Raw genomic sequence first — 25063 nt, forward strand, 5'->3', positions numbered from 1 at the left:
GCCTGCTGGTCTCACACATGCAGAAACTGAGGCACCCTGGTCCGTCAGCCAGGAGCTGTACAGGATTGGCTCCTGTGTGTGAGCCACGTGTGTGTGTGCACATATACGTGTGCACACGAGAGAGAGCGTCTATAGAACTTTGATCTCCATGAGCTTGTGGTCAGATAAAAGCCTGCTAATCATACGATGCCTGATGAACAACACACTGTATTTTAGGAAGTGTGCCTTAAAGTGCCAAATTGTCAGGAAGGACTAAGACCTCAGTGGAGGCTTCAGGGAGGAGAGGAGTTACACTGGACTTTGGAGGAGAGACAGGACTTGGCCAGCAGGTGTTAGGTGATATCAGGAGGTGCAGAAGAGCATCTGAACAGTTGGTACCTGCTCCAGTTGTCAGGAGGGCCAGCCGGAGTCAACCACATCATCTCTTTTAACTGACTTCTGCTCCATTTAGAAGAGGCAAGACAAGAGGAGCAGTCAGATGGGGAACAAGGTTTCTAAATTCTTGGAGACTTTCTACAAGCTTTGGGGTAGAGTCAGGAGCTGTGGGTTCCAGTCCCAGCTGTGTGGCCTTGAGCAAGCCCCTTAACCTCATCTGCAGCAGCTCCTGGTACACAGAGGGGTTTCAGCCAGAGCCATTCTGTATGGCTCTGGGCATAAGGCTTCTCTTTGAACTCAGGAGACAGCAGTTGAAACAGTGCAGTTCAGGCCTGTCTGCAGTCTTGTCTTCCATGGCGCTGGCTTCTAGCCCAGCCAGGGATGAGGAATGGGGGTGGAGGGAGCTTCCCTCTCACATTAATACAATGTTGATTCTCCCAGCAGCTCCTACAGTGCTTTGGAGTTCCCTGGAAGAGAAGATCTCTCCCCAGCTCCCACACAAGGATTTCCCCAGCAGACCTCCATAGGAGCCCCACAGTTTGCAAAATAAAACAAAACTATCAATTCTTTAATTGTTTGCTTTTTTCTCCCTGGGACATAATGAACCCATTCTCAGTTAACACATACTGCCTGCTCTCCTCCTCTCTGTCTCTCCCTCTCTCTCTGTTGCTGCAAGCAGCTACAGTCTCAGGCGTCTGAGGGAAAGCTCTAGAGAGCCCAAGGCCTGGGAAGGGTCCTGGAGGCACAGGGGAAGGCTGACCCCTCCTGGCAACAGCTGGACATCTGCCACCCTGAGGTCCCCGTTGGCTCTTCTCCCTCCCACAGCCAATGGGTGGGCTCCTTGGACAAGGCTGGACCCAGTGAGGCCCAGTCCATGAGGACCAGGCCTGCCCAGCTAGACCAGCTGCAGGATGCAGGCAGGGAGGGAGATGGGGAGAGACAACCTGGGGAAAACAAGAAGCAGGGGCTTGGAAGAAATCTCAGTGGTTGCTGAACATTAAATGAGTTAGTGTTCAAATGAGATGCAAATGGCATGCAAATGAGCCTCTTGGACTTTTGAAAAGAGGCACCCAGCGTTTTGACTAAGAGAATAGCAGTTAATCTCAGCTGCCAGGGACATCAGAGTGACCTCTCCTCAGAGACACTCCGCTGCATTGAGGAGCTGCCCAAGCTACTCAAAACCAGGTCCCTGACCCACTAGGGCCACATGGGCACCTGGCACCACCGGCCCCCAGAGACTCCTCTTTCATTGTTCTACACAAGCCAGTTGGGTAAGGGGCAAAGGTGCACCGAGACTGGTAATTCACAGCACCACAGAAGTCTAGTGAAGGGGTGACCCTTGTATCATCGTCTTTCCCATTTCACCGTAGAGGATCTGGCCAAGGACACACAGCAGTTTTGTGCCAGAACCAGGCCTAGACCTCAGGGATCTGAGACTCACCCACTGACCTCTCCAGCTCAATGTCTGCCCCTGATCTCTCTTGCTGTCCTTTAGTGAAGGCAGAATTTCCCTCTGAGGCCACCCAGGAGGTGGGTCCTCACGGGGCGGCTCAACCTGCAGACTCCTCACAGTCCCCGAAATTCCTCAGGTCTGTGTGGTATCCCACCAATAAGGTCCCCTTTCCCCCACCTGTTCCTCAGACATTCCTAGATCACGATCTTCACCCGCTGGGACCCCGGGAGTCCCTAGCTGGGGTCTGGGAATATCAGAAGGGAGGAAGCGACAAAATGGGAGGGAAGAGTGTCACTCATCAAAGGGAATTGGCCCTTCCCAGAGCTTCCACAGGCTTGAGATGCCAGAAAGGACTTCCAGAGGGCAAAGGGGAGTCGGCTGAGCCTCCTTAAAAGCTGGCAGCTGGGGAGGAGGAGAGGCAGGTAGGGAGGGCAAGGCACAGTTAGGTGGAAACATGGACTACCTTCTGTAGCTACTCCTCGAGAGGTACCAACCACAAAGCACTAGGCTCTCAGAGGAAGAGTTAGCTTCCACCCGTGTCTCCCAGCCCCTGGCAGGCACTGGAGCCCACTTTTCCCCTTCCTGCTCTCAGCACTCCTGGCTCTGCCCTTCCCTGCTGTCAGCCCCAACCCCAAGACCGAGGTCCCCCAGCTGGGCACAGCAGGGAGACGGGGCAGGGGATACATTAGGCATGGAGTCCTGATGCTCACATACTCGGACACACTCTCTGACAGGGACCCCTTGAGTTCAAAGCTGGGCCCCCCAATTTACTTAATAAAATCATGATAAATGAATACATGAATTGATTGGCTCATTAATTCCTTCATTATTGTTGGAGACCTCACAGCCAGTGAATTCGTCCCCCTCCCCAGGCCTGTAATCATCTCCCCACAGAGCCACTCAGGTGGTCCAGAAGCCACCTGGATAGAGAGGGTGCAGGGGCTCCCCTGATGGGCACATTTTCCCAGCTCTGCAGAGCCTGCCTATCCAGGAGCCCCAATCCTGGCCTCTGCTCCCTGCAGGCTCTGAGAACTTGGGCAGCAAATGCCACCTTCTTGATCATCCAGACATCTGATTCCCTAGCATGGTGTTTCACATATTATTTTTGTTCCTCCCCATGGGTACACAGGAGGTTGCACAGAGTACATGTAGAAAACCACCAAACTCCAGTCCTCTCATCTTCACATTCAGAGAGAGATTCCGGACCCCAGAGTACAGAAGTGAATTGCCCAAGGTCACAGGGCTGCCCAGTAGCCAGGTCTTCTGAATAAGCCACCTGCCTTCCATCAGCAGGAAGTGCTCATCCCATCCCAAGGAGGGCCAGCCTGAGGGGAGAAGGTGGAGGGTTTGGGGAAATAGAGACTACCGCTGGAATTTTCTTTGTGTTCCTACCCACCAGGCTTCGTTTGGGATCTGCTCTTCCCCCAGCCGACTTTCACAGTGCTGGCAACACAGCAACCTCTATGTGGGCAGTCACTGGCCTAGGGTCTTCATACAATTTATCCTCCAAACTGGGGCTCTTTCAAGAGTGAAGGAGGCACTGTTAATTATTCAACAGGGTAACGGTGCACACTTTGGACTGTCCCAGGCAAACAGAGACATTGGTCAGCCTGGCTATAGCTATTCCACGCGGCCCTCCCCTCTTTCGGTAAGAGTCCCCCTTAATCATCTAATGGTGACCCCGGAGATGTCATGTGTACTGATGTGGAGATCAGCCACTTAGGTGAGACCTGGGCTTAGCAAAATATAACATATACATTGGATAGGGGGAAAATGAAGTGTTAAATAGCTGTTCACAACACAATTTGCATTTTCTTTTTTTTCTTTTTTTTTGAGACGGAGTCTCACTCTGTCACCCAGGCTGGAGTGCAGTGGCGCAATCTCGGCTCACTGCAAGCTCTGTTTCCCGGGTTCATGCCATTCTCCTGCCTCAGCCTCCCAAGTAGCTGGGACTACAGGTGCCCGCCACCACTCCCAGCTAATTTTTTTGTATTTTGTATTTTGTATTTTTTTGTAACACGGAGACGGGGTTTCTCCGTGTTAGCCAGGATGATCTCGATCTCCTAACCTCGTGATCCGCCCACCTCGGCCTCCCAAACTGCTGGGATTACAGACATGAGCCACAGCGCCCAGCCTCAATTTGCATTTTCTGTTCATTGATTTCATAAATATTTTCAAGTCTACAGTGTGCCTAGCATAATGCTGGGTATTGAAGAAATATTGGCAAATGACATAGACACCGACCCTGTCCTCATGGAGTTCATAGACCACTAGAAAAATTGAACACCACTTAAAAATCAAATCATGTTCTCAACAAGGAAACACAAGTGATGGAACACTCAGAAAACACAGGGGTTGGGCCTTGTCAAAGGAAATCTTTATTGGTTCCATCTTCAAATCAAATCAATTCTATATGGAAGATGATCACCTAGTTGCTCAGGCTAAAGTACAGTGGTGTGATCATAGCTCACTGCAGCCTTGGCCTCCTGGGCTCAAGTGATCCTCCCACCTCAGCTTCCCAAGTAGCTGGGACCACAGGCACATGCCACCACGCCAGGCTAATTTTTTATTTTTCTAGAGAGGGGGGTCTTGCTATGTTGCCCAAGCTGATTTCAAACTCCTGGGCTCAAGTGATCCTCCCACCTCAGCCTCCCAAAGTGCTGGGATTACAGGTGTGAGCTACCACGCCTGGTCGTTATGTGACTTTGAGCAATTTATTCAACCTCTCTGAGCCTCAACTCCCTTACTCGTAAAAAAGGAAAATGATATTATTTACTTCATAGGCCTAATCTGAAAATGAAACAATAAACCTGTAAACTGCTTTGCACAGTGCCTGAATCAAGGTAGGTACTCAACAGAAATCAGTTCTCTTTTCTTCTATTTCCAAACTGGTTTTTATATCTTTTTGCCTTTACTCCTGCTCTTCTGCCAGCAAGATACTCTCTCCTTTTCATTGCCTACCCAGGCAACTCCTATTCATCCTTGAATGCCCAGCATAGCATAGCAAAAGCCCAGCACAGAGTAGCAGTTAAGAATACAAGCTTTTGGTCCAGTGTTCCTGGGTCTGAATTCTGATTCTGCCAATTGCTGTGTGATCTTAGGTAAATGACTTAACCTCTCTGTACCTCAATTTCCTCTCGTTTCATTCAATTGTCATGAGGATAAAATGAGTTAATAAGCATGCATTTGGACCAGTAGCTACTTCACAGTGGGTGCTATGTGAATTTTTGAAAAAATAAGGCCAGGCATGGTGGCTCACATACCTGTAATCTCAGCACTTTGGGAGGCTGAGGCAGGCAGATCGCTTGAGCTCAGGAGTTTGAGACCAGCCTGGGCAACATGATGAAACCCTGTCTCTATAAAAAATACAAAAAGTAGCCAGGCATTGTGGTACACACCTGTAGTCCCAGCTACTCGGGAGGCTGAGGTGGGAGAATCAATTGAGCCTGGGAGGCGGAGGTTGCAGTGAGCCAAGATCACGCCACTGTACTCCAGTCTGGGTGACAGAGTGAGACTCTGTCTCAAAAAAATAAAATAAATAAAAAATAAAAATAAAATGGCCAGCTCAGAAATCATCTCCTCCAGCTGTAAAAATCTGAAATGTTCCTGAATTAAGCTGAGCTTACGGTGCTGTAAATGGTCTTTGGTGGTGTTGGCATTACAAGGAAGAATGACAGCAGAGTGATATGAACTAAGTGGAGGGATCAGGGCATGGCCTCTGAAGGAGAAAGTTCTCTCCTTGAGCTAATGTGAGGGCCCAGGGATCTAGAATCCTATCTAAACCCCAGGCCTAACTATCCCTCACTTCTACAATGTCATAGCTTGGGAGCCTAAAAGCTGGACAGAGTCGTCTCCTCTGAAATGGCCTAGCCCCTGTCCTTTCAGAGAGAGCTTCTCAAGGTCATTGCAAAACCAGGCTCTCAAGGCCCCTCCCTACAGCCTCGGCTTTCCTCTCTAGGAGCAAAGTCCCACCAAGACCTGAACTCTAGCTGCAAGAATTCAAGACGTGTTCAATTCACTTCCAGGTTCTCCTCCCACCCACCACCAGCCCACTATCCCCCAGAGCTAGGCAGCAGCTGCTGTTAAGAGATCCTATCCAGCCCTGGCTTGACATTTCAACAGCCCGAGACCCAGAGATAAAAGTTGTCACTGAACAAAGTTCATCCCCCTCTCCCTCTCCCTTCCTGGAGCCTCGATAGGCATCAGAGTGGGCACTGAGATGGTCTCTCTTGCTTTCTACTGCTGCTGCCGCTGCTGCAATTCCTGCTTTTTATTTTGAGGGGTGGGGGGAGCTTTCACAACTGATGATTACGAAGAAGCGGTTTATCACCTGTGCTTTTATGATTGTAGCGACTAAGGGGAAAAAGATGTCCTTTCAGATAAGCATTTGAAGGAGGGGGAGAAAGATTTTCAAGGCTCCCTTTGTTCTCCCGGAGGGCCATGCCATTGAGTTCTGGCAGGCAGCCCAGGAGAAAGGAGGATTTTAAAAACACAATCTGAGCTGGCTTCCAAACCCCTGCTCACCATCCCTGTCATCAATTAGGGATGTTACTTAACAAGGGGTTTGGGCCATTGTCTCATCCAGCCTGCTTTCCCTAATTGGATGCAGAGTGGTGATGAATTATTTGGAAAAGGGCTCCACACTGCAGAGGTCATTGCTTTGGCCCCCTGACACTCAAGGCCAGCTCAGGCTGGGCTGGTGTGGGCCTCTGGGGCATGTTGCTGGCAGGGAGATAAGAGAAGGACCTTTCTGAGGCCCCTCAGTGCAGGCGGAGAGCACAGACCCAGAACCCAGAGAAGGGCAGGCTGCCAGTCCATGCGGGGAACTGAAGGTGAGTGGCCAGGGAGAAGATGGGGGCCGCTCCTGTGGCCTCTGCCACCCCCAGCCCCCACTCCAGTTTCTGAAGATGGAGCTCGGTGAGCACAGAGAGCTTTAAGGCCTCAGTCCACAAAGGGACGGGTCTGAATTCGTTAGGTCGAACTGCCATAGACTCATAAATATTGTGCCCAGAATCCCCCAGACCCTGAGTTATGGACTGAGTCCACCAAAGGTTAAGAAATGGCCATCATCCTCAGCAAAGGAAAATGCATCCTCCACAGCTTCCAATGGAGAGAACTCTAGGTGAAAGAGAAGCTGGATCCCATGGCACGCTGGATTGCCCTTACCTTTGGAAATGACTGAGGCCCAGAGTTCAGGATGCTCCCCCACTTTACCCTGCTGTCCCAAGTGTGGGACCATTTTCTTTCTTCCTCACAGTGTAACTGAGATCAAACTGGAATGTTTCAATAAAACCTTACTAAATGCCCAGAAGAAACAAAAGAGAAAACAGAGTAATACAAAATCAGATCATCATCAGGTTTAAGACCTACAGTTGGCTCACATTCAACTTGGAGCCCTCATAAGTTGCCTCCCCACCAGGATGGATCCCCAGCTTGCCTCCCTTGCCAAAGGCAAGCTTTCCCCAGCTCATCCAGGCTGCTGGAAGTTCACATCCAAGCAAGAGAGATGGAGTTACCCTCCAACCTACCTAAGACCTGCCTTCTAACTCCTGAGTTCTGTCTAGAACCTACCTCTAGGCTGTATAATTAAGGTAGGGAGGCCGGGCGCAGTGGCTCACATCTGCAATCCAGCACTTTGGAAGGCTGAGGCAGGCAGATCACTTGAGGTCGGGAGTTCGAGACCAGCCTGGCCAACATGGTGAAACCCCATCTTTACTAAAAATACAAAAATTAGCCAGGCGTGGTGGTGTGTACCTGTAATCCCAGCTACTTGGAAGGCTGAGGCAGGAGAATCTCTTCAACCCGGGAGGCGGAGGTTGCAATGAGCCGAGATTGCACCACTGCTCTCCAGCCTAGGTGATAGAGCAAGAATCTGTCTCAAACAAACAAACAAACAAAAAACTGGTCTGGCACGGTGGCTCACGCCTGTAATCCCAGCACTTTGGGAGGCCAAGGCGGGTGGATCACCTGAGGTCAGGAGTTCGAGACCAGCCTGGCCAACATGGTGAAACCCCATTCAACTAAAAATACAAAAATTAGCCAGACGTGGTGGCAGGCACCTGTAATCCCAGCTACACAGGGGGCCAAGGCAGGAGAATCACTTGAACCCAGGAGGCGGAGGTTGCAGTGAGCCGAGATCGCAACATCGCACTCCAGCCTGGGGGACAACAGTGAGACTTCATCTCAAAAAATAAAAATAAAAAAAATTCAGGTAGGGAGTATCTACCAGATATCCTTCAGAAGGAATCATATGACCATGCAGAGCTTCAAATCATGAGAATATCGGAATGCAACCCCACAGACTCACACATGTGCAAGAAATACACACGTTCAAATGCAACGAACTATTTTTCTGGTTCAAATGGGCCAAGCTCAGTTGAAGACTTGGTCCCCAGCCTAGGTTTCTTGCCTACCCCTCCAGTTCCCTTTGGTAATAGTGCCCTGCCCTGCTTGTCTGGAGCCCTAGTGTACCCCTGCCTAGCCCTTGCCAACCCCTGCTGATAGTGTCCAATAGTTTCGGTGCTCTTCCCTGGAACTCCTATCTCCTGGTAGCATCCCTAGATGGACCAGCTTTACCCACAATGTGAATACCTACCTGACTTCCTGCGCTAATTCCTGACCCCCCGCCCCCGCCACTGCTGTGCCATGCCCAGCTCACTGTAGCTACTGACACCAACGTGAATAAAGCCGACATCATCCCAAGTCTTTTTGAAACCTATAAATGAGGTATCTCACAGCCCTCACCAGGAGCCAGCCACGTGGCTGAGTCAGGTAATCATGAAATAGTCAGATGAGGAGCTCTTCATTCTCCAGAATTATCCTGAAGACAAACATCCTAAGAGTTGTTATGAAAGATTAGTCCCACAAGAATTCTAGAAGTGAATAGAACTATTCTATATAAGGCAAGGGTTAGCAACTGCTTGGTACTCTGAAGAGGGAAGAAAAGAGAGAAAAGAGAGAGAGAAAGAGCTGGCCAGATGGCCAGAGGTTGGGTTTCAATAACTGAATGGAACCATCCCTTTGATTCCTGCCACGCCTAAATCTTCAGTAAGTCTACAAAACCTGCAAAGGCCAGACATGATCAGATGGCATGGAGACCAGTGAAAGAGAAGATAGAGACAGGCCTGGGAGTGGGGCATCAGAAGCATGAAAGATAAGTGAAGGAGCTCAAAAAAATCACAGCGGAGGTCCATGTCTCCAAACATCAAAGAATTGAGGTTTGATAGATCTTTGAAGGTAAAGGTCTCAGTTCATATCTTCAATTACAATCACTACGGCCACCGTCTTATGGAGCATCTCCTGTGTGGCAAACTGTATTGTTTGTTTATTTAATGCTCATAATAACCCTGTGATCATTATCAATCTTAGTAATGCAGTCACTGAGGTTCAGAGTGATTAAGTAACTGCCTCCAAGATCACACAACACACAGCTGTTACATGGCAGAGCTAGGTTCGAAGCCCTGGCCAGGTGAATCCAAAATTCATGCTCTTTCTACTGTGAGACGTTGGGCTTCAGATATCTCTGGGTTTCAGATATCCTCTTCTTGATTTCTTCCCATTTTCCCTTAATCTGCTCCTGACAGCCCAAGGTGGGTCTATACTGAGATGACCTGAATTAGGCCACAATTAGTCACTCAACAAACATTTCTTAAAATTATATTTGCCAGGAATTGTGCAAGAGATCGTATTGCAATGCAAGTGTGATACAAACAAGACCAAGTCCTGGGTGCCAGGACAGACAAACATATATGCACAAGAAGGAGCCCAGGTTCTGCCTTGGAACAGGTAGCAGAGAATAGGGCATTGGATGTGCAGGGAGATTTTTCAACCAAGATGGACCACACACAGCTCCTGTTGCCAAACAGCTGGTCCTAGAGCACTGCCCCCATCCCACCCTACCCACCTTCTCCAGGCTCACTTTACCCCTTTGCCAATCAGGAAAGAACAGAAACTGTAGAGAGTGCAGACTCCCTGACACGTTCAGCCTTACCTAGAGGGAAAGAAAAATCCAACTGACATATTCTAAGTATCTCCTCTGTGCCAGGCACCCCTTCACAACTCCATTTTGCTGAAGGAGTAACAGATTGGTTAGGGAGCTTGACCTCAGTCATTCTGCTGGGAAATGCAGAGCTGGGTTTTAGATCCAGCCCCACCCACTCCAAATCCCTTGAGAGGATGATCTTTGCCCCCATGCTGCCTCCCCTCTGCCAGCCAGAACCTGCTGGACGTGCACATGAATAACTGATTGAACTGCAGGCACAGCAGGTAGTGCATGCTGAAGGGACAGTGCCAACCCTGCTGCTGCCAGGACCCTCCCCAAGCCAAAGGATGTGAGAGAATGAAATATCTGAAGGTTTGGGGTCCATGCTTGTCCACTCTCTTCAGCCTCCTCTGCACCCGAAGACCCACCTCCCAGGCCACATCGATTCCCTCGATCTCCACTTCCCAGCCAAGAAGTCTGAGCACCAGCCTCAGGAAAATGTCAGCCAGACCTGGCCAAGCATATGCCTGTGTCATTGGCACCCACAGGGAGTGCCAACAGTGAGGAGGTGGAAGAACCCAGTGCCAGGGGCGGGGCAGATGGCGTCTCATCAGCCCCATCACTGCTCTGAGAACTCTCAAACCTTCTCTTGGCTTCCTCTCTGAGACAAGGGCTGCCCATGAGTCTTCATCCCCCATGCCCATGGCAACCCACCCGGCCCGCAACGGCATGCCAACCCATGAGCTGGCAGCGACACTGTCACGGCTCAACTCCCTCTACCACCTGCCTGTTGTCGCTCTTCATTGAGCATCATTGGCCCTCCACAGGGCTGTGCTCCCAGGCTCCAGGCTTCCAATCTGCTCTCCAGGAGGCTGACAGAGGACGGGTGGGCTGGGGGAGGCCTCCCTGCCTCGCTCCCACCAGCTCCTCGCCTAGGGCCTGGATGTTGGAACAAGTGCTAGGAACCCAGATGGTAATTGCTGCCATCTAATTATGCATGCATATGATATTAGCCAAAAGCATTTGACTATCTCTTGCGGTCTCAGGCAGATCAAATGGAGAGGCCGCGAGGGTTGGAGGATTACTCCAGCAAGATAATGGCTGACAAGACTGCCTGCTGCCACTCAGGCAGCCTCTGGCAGGCTGTCTTCCCGCATCAGAGCCCTCATTCCTCATGTGAGGGAAGACGATGAGCTGGGAGCTCAGTCCCTCTGGGGGCCGGCAGGAGCTGGAGTCCTCCAAGGCTCAGAGCTCTTGGCCTTTTCCTAACCCAGTCCTACCAGTCCCAATATTGAAGACTTTGAGCTTCTCCAAGATGGAAGCAAAGGGTTTGTTGTTTCCAAAAATAGAATTATATGCTCATAGAGAATGGGCATATAATGTTCATGTCTTAATGATCATTAAGAAACCCCATGTTCTTCTGAGACTACCATCTCTATCTCACTAGCTGATAAGCCTTCATCTAGAATGGAACTTCTACCCATGTGGCACCCATTTGCAATTAATTGGGAATACCCATTATTGCCTTCTCCTGGCCCAGTTTCCTGAAAGATACTTTGTTTGCTATTTTTTTTTCTGGAACTTAAGATACTTAGCACAGTGCTTCGCACACCTTAGGAGCTCAAGAAATGTTTATTGAGTTCATTTTCACAATTTTAGTCAGCTATTTTCTATTATCTACTAGAAGGCACCATAGCAGGCACCATGCTAGATTCTAGGGACATAAACACAAACAAATCTCAGTTCCTGCCCTAGAGAAATAACCCACCTGACCCACTAACATTTCATTTTGGATAACTGGAGGGAAAGGAAGAAAAATCTCAAGACAGAAAAGGACAAGTGGCAGCTAAAGTAGAGAGTGGAGTGAGCCATTGTAACAGGAGGACTTCAGGTGAAATAGCAGCAAGGACTTCTTCAGGATTTTAATATTTGCACTGTCAATAAGTATTCATTGTTCCCAACATGTATAAGCCAGGTAATTCACAGATAAATGAGAGGGTCTTCCTAAAATCATCACTTAAGATGCAAGAGAATGGTGCAGAGGAAGCCCTGTCAACTGCAGCAGTCAGAGTGCCTCATGGGCTCTCAGGGTTTGGCAGAGCACAGCAAGTCTCTGAGAGCTGGGTGGGGATGGTAGGAAGGGGCTGAGAGCTGGCATTTGCTGCTCCAGCAGTGGGCTAGGTGCTATGGAAGCTGACCTAGCTGAAGGCAATGACAGCGGAGGCTTAGTCTGGTGAACAAGCAGGTACCAGTGGGTACCAGTGGTATATAGCTGTCTCCAGTCTTAGTCCAGGTGACAGTTCCAAGAAGATGGAGAGGAAGTGGTCCTTGGGAGCCTCCTGTTGAAGGACTGGGATGCATCCCTAGAATGGGGATTGGTGGAAGCAAGGGCCAAGGCTCTAAGCCCCCTTCCAGAACAGGAATTGAAGCACATAACCAAAGTCATCAGCACAGGCACATGCCATCAAGGGGGAATCAGCAAAGAGGACACAGTGGCTCTCCTCGGGGTCCCTTGAAGGAGCACACCTCACTCATTGATTCGCTCTGGCTCTGCATGCAGGATGTGGCTCCCCATCCCACAAGGGGCAAGCAGTGGCCATGAGCAGGGCCAGCGGGAGGCTGAGCCCAGGAAGGGGCATCAGGGAGCAGGTGGAACTTGAGCTGAACTCTAAAGGCTGCAGTGGGAGGGGAGCATTGTTGGCAGGGGCATGAAGTGAGAAAAGATACAGAGGCAGAATGTTCTATGGCATGTCTCTGGTCTGGTCAGAAAATATATTCTGCTGGAGTATGATATTCAGATTAAAGAATACCACTTATTACATTTGGGGATATGGATCAGGGCTAGATTTTAAGGGGAGTTGAATACCAGACTATGGAATTTGTGAATTCTTCTGGAGGAACTCTAGAGCCAATGATGGGCTAGAAATAAAATGGAGGTGAAGGAATGGATATGGATAAGGTAACCTCTTGAGGTGTCATATCATCTATGGGAAATCCGAGGAGAGAGTTGCAAATCTCATTATAGTTGCTGCTAGAGTTCCAGCTAGGAAGGAAAGAGATTCACCCAAACACCCGTGTCTGTCTGTGTGTGTGTGTGTGTGTGTGTGTGTGTGTGTGTGTGTGTGTGTAGGACAAAATGCTGGAGACTGAGCAATGCTTTCATTGTGCTTGCTGGGGTCACCCTGTAACTAGCTTTGGGGTCAGGGGTTCAGCTCTGAAAATCAGACATGGGATAAAGATAAGTCAATGCCAACTTCTAGTTCCCACTTTCCCTCCAGCAGCCTCCTTCTCTTTTGCCTCCTCTTGATGTCTCTGTCTCCAGATAGGATGCCTTCCCTGCTTATAGATCATGCAGGCAAAGGGTTGACACCTCGTGGGTTGTGAAGAGAGAAAATGCATCAGAGGTGTTTAGAGGAGATGACAGCTGATCACAGAGGCCTCCTCCTACCCCAGATGTATTTTGTCAACTGATCACTCAAACCAGACCAGAAATGGAGCTCACGCAAGCCCCCTGGGTGCTCTGGAGAGAAGGGGGCTCTTTTGATCCCAGACATGCTCCACTCTAGTCTTAGCCACACTCCTGCTGCTCCCCTGGAGTGGGATGGAGTGAGGGAAGGACAGCTCCCTTTGAAGTTCATCCTGGGACAGGGTAGAGCTTCCTTTCCCTGTAGGAAAATGAGAACAGCCAGCTGTGGTGTGCTTGGGAAAGGAATCCCCTGAGAGCCTCACTGCCAGGGATACTGCAGCTTTGTGCATAGCCCTGCTCCTCCGCCTGCACAGAAGACAACATAGCCATATGACTTTAAAAAGCCACCAAATCGCTCTGAACTAAAGCTTCATCATCTGCAAAACAGGGATAGTTTTGTATTTTATTAAATCTAAGGCATGGATTGTAAGACCTACCATTCTTTTATTTAACACTAAGAAAGAAAATAAGGGCCACCAATTTCATTACAGCATGCCATCCCCTGCAAGACCCACCTGATGACAGAGATGTTAAAATGAGAAAAAAAAATGTCATTGTGAGCATTTATGAAAGATGATAATAATAATTCTTACTGCCCACGGTTTTGGAGAGGATCAAGTAGGCTAATGAGCATCAACATACTCTGTAAACTCTGAAGCTCTGTGAACGCAGGAGTTGTGTTTATTATTAGAATGTCGATGGTGGTAAAGATCTTGACTGCACTGGAACATGAGCATCAGGAGGAAGCCCAAAGACAGCTGGTCTGTCTCCTTCTCTGCCACATCCCAGGTGCCTGGAAGAGTGCAGCACGTAATAGGTTTGCAATGAGTATTTCTGAATAAGTGAATAATGAGTGAGCTGTGAAGTTCCCAGGTATAACAGTCTCACCCCTGTAACAGGTACATTCCATGCTGCCAGGCGATAGGATGGTGTTGAGTCCAGGGTCTGAGGCCTCTGCTGCCCCTCTTCCTGACCCCTTGTATGAGTACAATGTGAGAACCTGGGCAGACGCAAGGTCAGGGCTTCCTGAGACTCGCAGGTACCATCTCCCACAGCTTGGCTAGATTTTCATGCAATAAGGCTGGAACACTACCCCAGTGGCCAGACGGGAACCATCCCCACTTCTGAACAATGCAGAAATTGGAAGCATATATTGAGCAACAACTGTATGAACAACCAGAGGCTGAGTCCTGCGTGGGAGAGATACAAATATGCATTTCTTTCCTCTAGAGTTGACGACCAATTAGGGAGAGAGATACTGGTAAGAAATAAATAGAAACAATCTAAGCAACATGAGGTTTGTGCATGACATTGGAGACCTATTAGTTGGTTAGTTGGTTAGTCAGTTTGTTTGCTAGGGTTGCCACAACAAAATACCACCAGCTGAGTAGTTGAAACAACAGAAAGTTATTTTCTCACAGTTCTGGAGTCTAAAATTCCAGGTGTCAGCAGGGTTGATCTCTTTGGAGGCCTCTCTCCTTCGCTTCTAAGTGGCCATTGTTTCCCTACAGCTTTATATGGTCTTTCCTTTGTGTGTGTCTGTGTGCAAATCTCTGCCTTTTTTTTTTTTTTTTTTTTTTTTTGAGACTGAGTCTCACCCTGTTATCCAGGCTGGAGTGCAATGGTGCGATCTCGGGCTCACTGCAACCTCTGCCTCCCTGCCTCAGTCTCCTGAGTAACTGGGACTAGTGCACCACCATGCCTGGCTAATTTTTGTATTTTTAGTAGAGACGAGGTTTCACCATGTTGGCCAGACTGGTCTCAAACTCCTTTTCTGCCCCACTTTGGACTCCCAAAGTACTGGGATTACAGGCGTGAGCCAATGCACCCTGCCTCTGCTTGTTATGAGGACACCAGTCGAACTGGATTAGGGCCACCCTAAAGCCCTCATTTTACCTCAGTCACTTCTTTCAAGGCCCTGTCTCCAAACACAGTCACATTCCAAGGTACTGGCGGTTGGGACTTCAACATGAGTTTGGTAGATATACAGTTCAGCCTGTAACAGTTAATTCTACAAAAAAATGTAATAATCATCTACTGTATAGCAAGCACTTGCTAACTGATGGGAACACATAGATAAATAAGACTGCCCTTAAGGATCATAATCTGGTAGGGGAAACAGACACAGCAACAGATAACTGTCCTCTTTTGTGGATGTGCAATGACAGATACATAAACCTGATATTATAGGAGTGCTAAGCAAGGACACTCATCCCAGCCCAAGAGGTGGGAGGTGGTTAGGGAAGGAAGGCTTCCTCGAAGAGGTCATCTCTTAGCTGACTATGAAGGGTGAGCATGAGCTAAATTGAGGTTGAAAAGGGGGAAAGGAGAAGATTCTCTTGAGAGGAGAAATAAGAGCCAAAGTGTGGAGAAGCCATGTGGCAGGGCTGGAAACCGAGGGAGGCAAGGAGATGCTCTCTTCCTCAGGGGCCAATCTTGATGAGTGAGTGCCTCCTTAAATTTTGTACTCTGGGGACCTCATCTGTCTCTTCCCAGTCCTAATCCTGCCCACAGTGTTTCTGAGGAATCAGTGGCTCAGTGTTGCTGGACCAAAAGATACAAAGCAAAGATGACTGAGCGATGAGTAGAGTTGGAGGCAGCCCTGGAGAGGCCTGTGTGCCAGGCCCAGGAGACTGGGCTTTGTCCTGTAAGTGATGGAAGCAAAGAGATCCAAGGGGGATTGTAGCCATGTGCCCTGGGAAGCATTTCTTAACCTCTCTAATGGAGGGGGCACATACCTAGCTGGGTGGTTATGAGGTTCATACATAAAGCATGTTGCCCAGTGCCTACCTAGAAGCTCAATGGATCGTAACTGTCACTATTGTTATTCTGCCAGGATGGTTCCTTATCTGTGAAGAAGGGCTAATAAAACCACCTCATAGGGTTGTTGCAAGGACTAAATGAGACAATCTATAACGAGGATTAAATGAGACAACCTATGTAATAAATCTCTCTGAACTGCAGCTTCATTATCTGCAAAAAGGGATAATTTTATATTTTATTAAATCTAAGATACCATTGATTGTAATATCCACCATCTTTTTTATTCGCCACTAAGAAAGAAATGAGGATTAAATGAGATACCCTCTGTACATGTTCAGTATCATGCTTGAAGTACAGTAGGTGAATGAAGAGGAAAGAGAGGAGCTGCCTCCTCCTGCTTTGGCTTCTGCCCAGTTGTCTAAAGCTAGAAACCTGGGCACCCTTGACTTTTCTCCTCTCTTACCTCATCTAATTAACCACCAAATTCTGGGTACGCTACCTCCTTCGTGGTTTCAAACCTATCCTCTTCCATTTCTCCCTACTGCCTCCCTCTTATCCCTTAATCCAAGCCACCAACATTTCTATACCTTTGCAGATATAGGAAGTTAAGATGTTGTCTTACTGGAGTAGAGTGGATCCCTAATCCAATATGATTGGTATGCTTATTAGAAGACAGAAATTTGGGCACAGACTTGCACAGAGAAAATACAATGCAAAGACGGACACTCACTCAAGCGCACACACACACCCGGGAGAAGGACATGTGATGGTGGAGGCAGAGATTGCAGTGACAGAGCTGCCAGCTGAGGATTGCCAGCCACCACCAGGAGCTAAGAAGATGCAAGGAAAGATTCTACCCAGATCTCAGAGGCAGCATGGCCTTGCCAGCGCCTTGATTTTGGACTTCTGCTCTCCAAAGTTGTGAGAGAATATATTTTTGCTGTTTTAAGCCACCTGGTTTCTGGTACTTTGTTATGGCAGTCTTAGGAAACTAATACAAGTACCAATTCCTACAACAGTATCGGAACCAAGTTGGAACTTTACCAATATTTTTTAAAGGAGGGGACAAAGGAAAAAAGGAAGAAAAAAAAGGAGAGAGGGAGGGGGAGGGAGGGGGGAGAGAAGGGGGAGGGGGAGGGAGGGAGGGTAGGAAGGAGGAAGGGAGGGTTGAAGAAGGAAAGACGAAAAGGAAGAAAATGAAATTGCCTTTTGCCACTGCTTGATCTCCTTCTAGACAGTTGCCAGGTTTTCTTTAGGCCCTGGGTATAAGAAGATATTTCTTCCAAAGAATATTGTAAACTTGTATTTGATGCATTCTTCTAAAAGAGGAAGTGGATAAAGCTGAGGAAACATTTTCTTCAGATAACCAATTGACAAAATAATAATATGAGGTTATAAAGCTAGGCTATCCCTATGGACTCATAAACTTGGAGAGAGAATGAAGCACTTTTAAAAAAATTATAAAAGCAGCATTGTATAATTTCTCTAACTGTCTTGTGGGCATCAATAAACTATAAATAGACAGAGCATCTGGTGTGGAAACTGTCTTGTCGGGGAGGGTAAAGAACAGGGTGCCACTCACAGACAGGCTGCAGACTCTGGTTCTTTCCAGATTTGTCCAGACTCTGGGGGTAGGGTGGGGCTGCATCAATTGCTGAGGGCTGCACTGAGCGCCCTGGGACCAAAGATGCTGGGGTGGGTGAGGCCAAGGTGGATGGCAGGCTTGCTGACCTGTGAGGCAGCAAGGAAAGAACAAATCCCCTGTCTGCATGTTGGTGGCTGTATTAGTCTGTTTTCACGCTGCTGCTAACGACCTACCCAAGTCTGGGCAATTTACAAAAGAAAGAGGTTTAACGGACTCGCAGTTCCACATGGCTGGGGAGGCCTCACAATCATGGCAGAAGGTAAAAGGCACATCTCACATGGTGGCAAACAAGAGAAGAGACTTACTATCACAAGAATAGCACAGGAAAGATTCACCCCCATGATTCAATTACCTCCCACCAGGTCCCTCCCACAACACGGGAATTGTGGGAGCTACAATTCAACATGAGATTTGGGTGGGGACACAGCAAAACCATATCAGTGGCTCAGCAGTTGGTGACCCACTCCTGGAAGAGATGGAGACTAGGGGTTGTATTAGCTTTCTGTGGCTGCTCTGCAAATTACCACAAATTTGGTGGCTTAAAACAATGCAAATTTATTATCTTACAGTTCAAAATGCATTTTACTGGACTAAAATGTGGGCTATGTTCCCTTCTGCAAGTTCTAGGGGAGAATGTGTCCCCTGGATTTTTGAAGCTCCCAAAAGCTGTCCACTTTCCTCAGCTCCTTTATCTTCAAAGCCAGCAGCAACATTGGACCGAGTCCTGCTCCCACTACCATCTCTCTGGTTCCCTCTCTTCTTACCTCTTTCTTTTACCTCTAAGGGTCCTTGTGATTATATTGGGTCCATCTGAATAACCCAGGATAATCTCCCTGTTTTAAGGCCAGCTGAATAGCAGCCTTAATTCAATGTGCAAGCTTGATTCCCCTTTGCTATATAAGGTGACATATTCACAGGCCTCAGTGATTAGGATGTGGACATCCTTGAAAGGAGCATCACTCTGCCTACCAGTCTTCTCTCTGATCCCCAAAGACACATTCTATGCTACAAGCAAAATGAAAATGCATTCACCCCACTCTTGGTACCAAAATCTACATTTGTCACAGTTCAACTAAAGCAGCAGGGCCAGTAGGAGATATATATTAAAAGATATGTTGCAAGGAATTGTCCTATAATAATATATAAGTGATGTCTGGCTAGGCAAGTCTGAAATCTGTAGGACAGACTATCAGGAAGGGCAGCCCAGAACTCCTGGGTATGGGCTGAGGCTGCAGTCCACAGGCAGAATTTTTTCTTCTCTCAGAGAAGCTTCAGCCCAGCCTTTAAGGCCTTTCAACTAATTGAGCCAGGCCTACTCAGATTATCTAAAATAATTTCCTTAATTTAAAGTTACCTAATTATGGATTTTACTCATACCTACAAAATACCTTCACAGCAACACCTAGATTAGTGTTTGAATAACTGAGAACTGTAGCCTAGTCAAGCTGACATACCAAAGAGGCCATCACAGTAATAAAGGCGACTCACTAAAGACCAGTTTCTCTGCCCATCTTGCTAACCATGAGCTCCCATAAACCTCAGAATGGATGGCAATTCCTGAGAATGGTCCTCTCTGTGGAGTTAAATGTGTCTGGGGAGCCATAAAAGCTCATTCTGATGTTCTGCTTCACTGTTCTCTGAGATTAGAAGCTCCTTAAGAATAAAGACCAGGATTTTATATTTCTATTTGTATCTATCAGAACCTAAGCTACTGTTCCTTATATAGGAGATACTCAGGGAATGTTGGTTGGAAAAAAAATTGTCTTTGTCAAATAAGTAACCTCCCTTATTCTAACTTGCCCAACCAACTTAGGCAGCTACCAATTTGACTGCATTGCCAGGTACCAATTTAGATGGCAGTACAACTGCATCCTATCACAGTGTCATAAGATGGCCAGGTGGCATTGGTGGGATAATGGGAAATCATCTTTGAGATGGGAGTGAGGTGCGTGACAGTGGAGCACAAGAGTAGATAGGAGGAAAAGACTATGGCATCTTTTTTTGGAGAACTCATAAACAGAAGAGCCAAATCTGCCTGTGTTAGGATGAGTATTTACTTGTCTAGAGACAGGTGCTCTTCAGAATGTTCTGACAGTCCAGGGGATCACTTATTTCAGATCTTTGGAAAATCCAGGATGCCCTTGGTACCAAGGACATGGCAGAGCCCTTGGAGAACATTATGTCTTCACTTCTTATTTTACAGAGCTTCAGAGAGGGACAGTAATTTATTCAAAGTCACACAGCCAGCCACAGGCAGATAGATCTAGAACTAGAAGCCAGGGCTTAAGGCTTGTGATTCTGACGTATTTTTCACTATGCTGTGTGTAAACCTTAGTAGTATCCTATACCAGAATGGCCAGAACTTAATCTATGCATCTAGAAGAGTTAGGCTTATTTCCCCAAAGTTCAGCTGACACATGCACTGATAGGTAATCCAAAAGGTGACTTAGGGATGGCTTTAAAACCTGCCCCTACAATGACTTTCAAAGGCATGCCAAATAAGCATGAACTCCAAGTGATGCAGGCAAACCCAAAAATTGGGGCTTAGCCCAGGAGGGTTCTTGGCTTTGCTCAGGAAAGAATTCAAGAGCAAGCTGACAGTGAAACAAAGCAAGTTTATTTGAACAACAGTGTACAGCAAAATGTCTACTCCATAGACAGAGAAGGGCTATCCCATTGGCAGAGTGGACCAGCGTAGCACTGGTGGATTGCTGGCTAGCTATATTTATACCCACTCTTAATTATATGTTAATGAAGGCATGAGTTATTCACAAACTTTCTGGAAAATGGGTGGGGAGTTCCCAGAACCATATAAGGTAACTTATGGGTTGTTGCCATGGCATTTGTAAACTGTCATGGTGCTGATAGGAGTTTCTTATGCAAATGCATTAAAATTCCTAGTCCTAGCTGGTATCTTTGCTACATCTTGTTTTGATTAGCAGGGTCATGACTGCTGCTTGAAAAACAAGTCCTGCTGATCTCATACCTTGCAAGTGAAAACAGACTATGATTTAAGAAAAGTTCCCTGTCCTTTCTCTCCAACAAAATTGCTTCCCTGCAGTCCATCCAGTAGAGAAATTCTGCAGCCCTCCCTGTTTTCATTGAATCACTGGATACTTACAATTCACTGGCTCCAGCAATCTCATGAAAATCAACCCCCAAGTGAAAACATTTAGTTTGCAAGTAACTGGATCACTGAACAAGAATAATTCATAGGATATAATCATAACATAACTTATTTTTGTTTCTCATTGTCTGTTTATAATTTATTTCACAGGGGCAGTTTTCCCTTTGCCCATGGATATAATCTTGGCCCTAAGCATGTCCCATAGCTTGGTGGTTGTGATAGGTAGAGTTCTAAGACAGCCCCCAAGATTCTGCCTCCTGCAGCACACCTTATATAATGGGCAAGACCCGTAAATATGATGGGGTAGTCACTCCCTTGAGTATGATACATTACATAAGACTCTTTCATGGCAAGCAGACTGAATATGGGTTCTGGTGCTTGTTTAGCTAGGAAATTATTGTGTGGTGAAAGGGCCACATAATTAAGACTTGAGAGTGGCCTCTAGGAGCTAAGAAAGACCCTGGGCCAGCTATCAGCAAGAAAATGGGGATGTCAGTCCTACAACCACAAGGAACTAAATGCTGTTAACATCTTGGAAGGAGATGCCAAGCTCCAGATGAGAACACCCTGTGGCAGACACCTTAACCTCAGCCTTGTGAGACCCTGAGCAGACAACCCAGTCAAAGGTCAAATGTTCATGCCAACTCCTATTCTACAGAAGGTGTGAGGGAAAAAAAAGAGGTACTGTTCTAAGTCCCTAAGTTTGTGGTAATTTGTTACACAGCAGTAGAAAACTACAGTAGTCCACCCTTATCCATGGTTTCACTTTCCATGGTTTCAATTACTCACCATCAACTGAGATCTGAAAATATTAAATGGAAAATTCCAGAAATAAAAAATTCATAAGTTTTAAACGGCATACACCATTCAGACTTGAGGAGCACAATGAAATCTTGCACCATCCTGCCTAGGATGTGAATCATTCCTTTGTCCAGTCTGGATACATATTGTGGATACAGTAGTGTATCCACATTGTCTACACTACCTGCCTGTTAGTCACTCAGCAGCCATCTCAGTTGTCAGATCAACTGTCATGGTATCACAGAGCTTGTGTCCAAGTCACCCTCATTTTACTTAATAGCGGCCCCACAGCATAAGAGTAGTGATGCTGGCCATTTGGATATGCCAAAGAGCAGCCATAAAGTGCTTCCTTAAAGTGAAAACCTGTGAGTTCTCAATCTAATAAGTAAAGAAAAAAAATGTATGCTGAGGTCGCCAAGATCTATGGCAAGAGTGAATCTGCTGTCCATGAAATTGTGAAGAATGAAAAAGAAATTCATGCTAGTTTTGATATCACACCTCAAATTGCAAAAGTTACGGCCATGGAGCATAAGTTCTTAGTTAAGATGGAAAAGGCATTAAGTTTGTAGGTGGAAGACATGAACAAAAACATGTTCCAATTGACACAATCAGGTTTGGTACTATCTGTGGTTTCAGGCTTGCAACTCGGGGGCTTGGACCTGATCCTCTGCAGAGAAGGAAGGACTACTGTAATCAAGTCACTTCCCCACATTCCTTCTATCAAAACACAAACAGAAAACAATATTTATATACTACACTGAGATAAACGGGCAAAGCTACCCAAGGCTGGGGGCACTGCTATGGGGGCTCCAATGTCCCCCAGACCCCCTCTACCACCCCAAGGACTGAGGGGATCAATCTCTAGTCCCACCCGTCAAGAAGCTCTCTAAATAGAGGCTGGGCACGGTGGCTCACACCTGTAATTCCAGCATGTTGGGAGGCCAAGGCAGGCAGATCACCTGAGGTCAGGAGCTCAAGACCAGCCTGACCAACATGGTGAAACCCCATCTCTACTAAAAATACAAGACTTAGCTAGGCGTGGTGGCTCACACCTGTAATCCCAGCTACTGGGAAGGCTGAGGCATGAAAATCGCTTGAACCCTGGAGACAGGTTGCAGTGAGCTGAAATAGCACCACTGCACTCCAGCCTGGGCGACAGAGGGAGACTCACCTCAAAAAATAAATAAATATATAGAAAATCCTACCGGCACTTTTTTGTTTGTTTGTTTTGTTTTGTTTTTTTGTGATGGTGTCTCACTCTGTCACCCAGACTGGAGTATAGTGGAGCGATCTCGGCTCAATGCAACCTCTGCCTCCCAGGTTCAAGCAATTCTCCTGCCTCACAGCCTCCCAAGTAGCTGGGACCACAGGTGCCCACCACCACGCCAGGCTAATTTTTGTATTTTTAGTAGTGACGGGGTTTCACCGTGTTAGCCAGGCTGGTCTCGATCTCCTGACCTCATGATCCGCCCGCCTCAGCCTCCCAAAGTGCTGGGATTACAGGCGTGAATCACCCTGCCTGGCCTACTGGCATTTTAAGTTGTAAACACAGTCTTCCATCAGAACTGTGGAACATTCAGCAATAATCACAATTCTTCATTTTCTTTAGTATTGAAACTTTTCCTACCTTCATCAGGATCCTGCTACCTCTGGGCTGCTGGCACTGGGAGAAGGGGGCAAAGTTCTTCTCTCTTTCTTGTGTTTCAGCAATCACACCCTGCTGTCAGCTCTAGACTCTGCATCCTTGTCATCCCAATCAGAATGCCTTTTCCAGGTCACCAGCCCTCATGAACACCGCCAGACTCTTTTTGGGGAGTACAAGAATTCTTGGCTCTTTCCGAACCCCATACTAGGGTATAAGGATTCTAAGAGGCTGCCAAGGACTCATCAGGCCTAGATGCCTCCAACCTGTTTCCACACTGCTTAAGTGTGGTCCTTATGTACACAAGGCTGTGCTCTGGGTGGTTAGACAATAGCTCTTCTCCTTGAGAACCCCCTTCCCCTCCAGCCTGTCTGGGCTGTTGTCTACGCTCCAGGCCACGGCCCAATGGGATGGAGCCCTAAGCCTCTTCCCAGGGACCCAGCAATTTAAACTTGAACCAAGCTCATTTCTCCCTTCTCTACCCCCACCCCACCCCTTAGTTGAAATCTTATCTCTTTTTGGGCAGGGAAAGAGACTGTTCTTCACAGTCTGGTTTATGACATAAAACCTATGCTCTGAGCCCTCTGGCTTTTGCTTTTGATATTTAAAGCCAAGCTTTTGAAATTCAAAAATACCCTTTTTTCTCTCAAGAACCTTGCCCTTAGAATTGAAATCCGTGGCTCTCAATATCATTGCCTCTACAATAGATTTACAAAAGGCTACTTAAGAGCTCAAAAGCCAGGAAAGGGACTCTTTGTTCTCTCTGCAGGGTCCCCTACCCTAAGGGCAATGCATAGAGAAAGCCCTAGCTATAATTCAAATAGTGAGGTGGAGAAGTGAGAGGGTTAAAGGAATTGGAAAGGTGCTGAGCCTAATATCAAAATTTTACTGTGCAGCATTTATAAAATGCTGAGGTATGTTTCGCCAAGGCTCAACTAGGTGTGGTTTTCATGACTCGTTCCAGCCAAAGTATTAATAAAAGCAAAGCAATCGTGCCTTTATAAATATTGACACAAATAGTTGACAGGTAAGTTTATTATGTTTATTTATGAGCATAACTTTTTAAAAATTATCTAAGAATTTCTGCAATGTGCAGTTTTAAATACATTACTTGTTTTATAATTGAAAGAGTACATAAAAGTATTTCTAACATCCACACATATATGGTACAAGGGCAAAGGTAATTTTTCCCTCCCCCTCTGAAAGTTCAAGCCTGCTGAAATGAACTAATAGACAGATTATCAAGTGAAAAGACAAACAAATGTGTTAATGTGCATGAGAACAGAAGCCATACATAATATGAGATTCAAAGAAGGTCCAGGTGGTTGAGGCTTAAATACCCTCTTCATAGGAGAGATGGAGGAGGGGATGGAGGAAATTTTGAGGAGTAGTAAATGAATTTTCAGGGAAATTGAATGAGCACAAAGAACAGACAACGGCTTGGGACAAAGTTCTGAGCTCTGGAGCAGGTGGTGAGAGGTTGAGGGGCAGAACTTCGCTATGAACAAAGGTTGTCTTATTATGCTAATAGAGTCTCCCAGGTAATCTCTCAGAAGAATTGATGATAAGTCTGTCTGGGTGTGGTGACAACTTTTAGTCTTTTCTCTTCTCCAGCAGTTAGTCTTTCCTGGTTATTTGATGAGATTCCCAGGGAGGGGATCTTAAGACAACTGCATTTCTTTTTCTTTATTTATTTATTAACAGAGTCTTGTTCTGTCACCCAGGCTGGCGTGCAGTGGCATGATCACAGCTCTCTGCAGCCTCAGCCTCAACCTCCCAATCGCAAGTGATCCTCCCACCTCAGCCTCCC

At 47.1% G+C, this 25063-nt stretch overlaps 1 long non-coding RNA gene across 2 annotated transcripts in view; it reads right to left on the reverse strand.

The window, feature by feature from the left end:
- Window positions 1-23703, reverse strand: part of LOC129525561 (uncharacterized) — a 565073-nt gene extending 541370 nt beyond the window's left edge. For both annotated transcript variants that reach the window (XR_010129200.1, XR_008669950.2), the window contains exon 1: window positions 23239-23703. This is a non-coding gene — a long non-coding RNA (uncharacterized lncRNA). The remainder of the gene's footprint in view (window positions 1-23238) is intronic.
- Between the last annotated feature and the right edge of the window lie 1360 nt (window positions 23704-25063).

Source organism: Gorilla gorilla, chromosome 9 (genome assembly GCF_029281585.2).
Source record: "Gorilla gorilla gorilla isolate KB3781 chromosome 9, NHGRI_mGorGor1-v2.1_pri, whole genome shotgun sequence".
Lineage (NCBI taxonomy): Eukaryota > Metazoa > Chordata > Mammalia > Primates > Hominidae > Gorilla > Gorilla gorilla.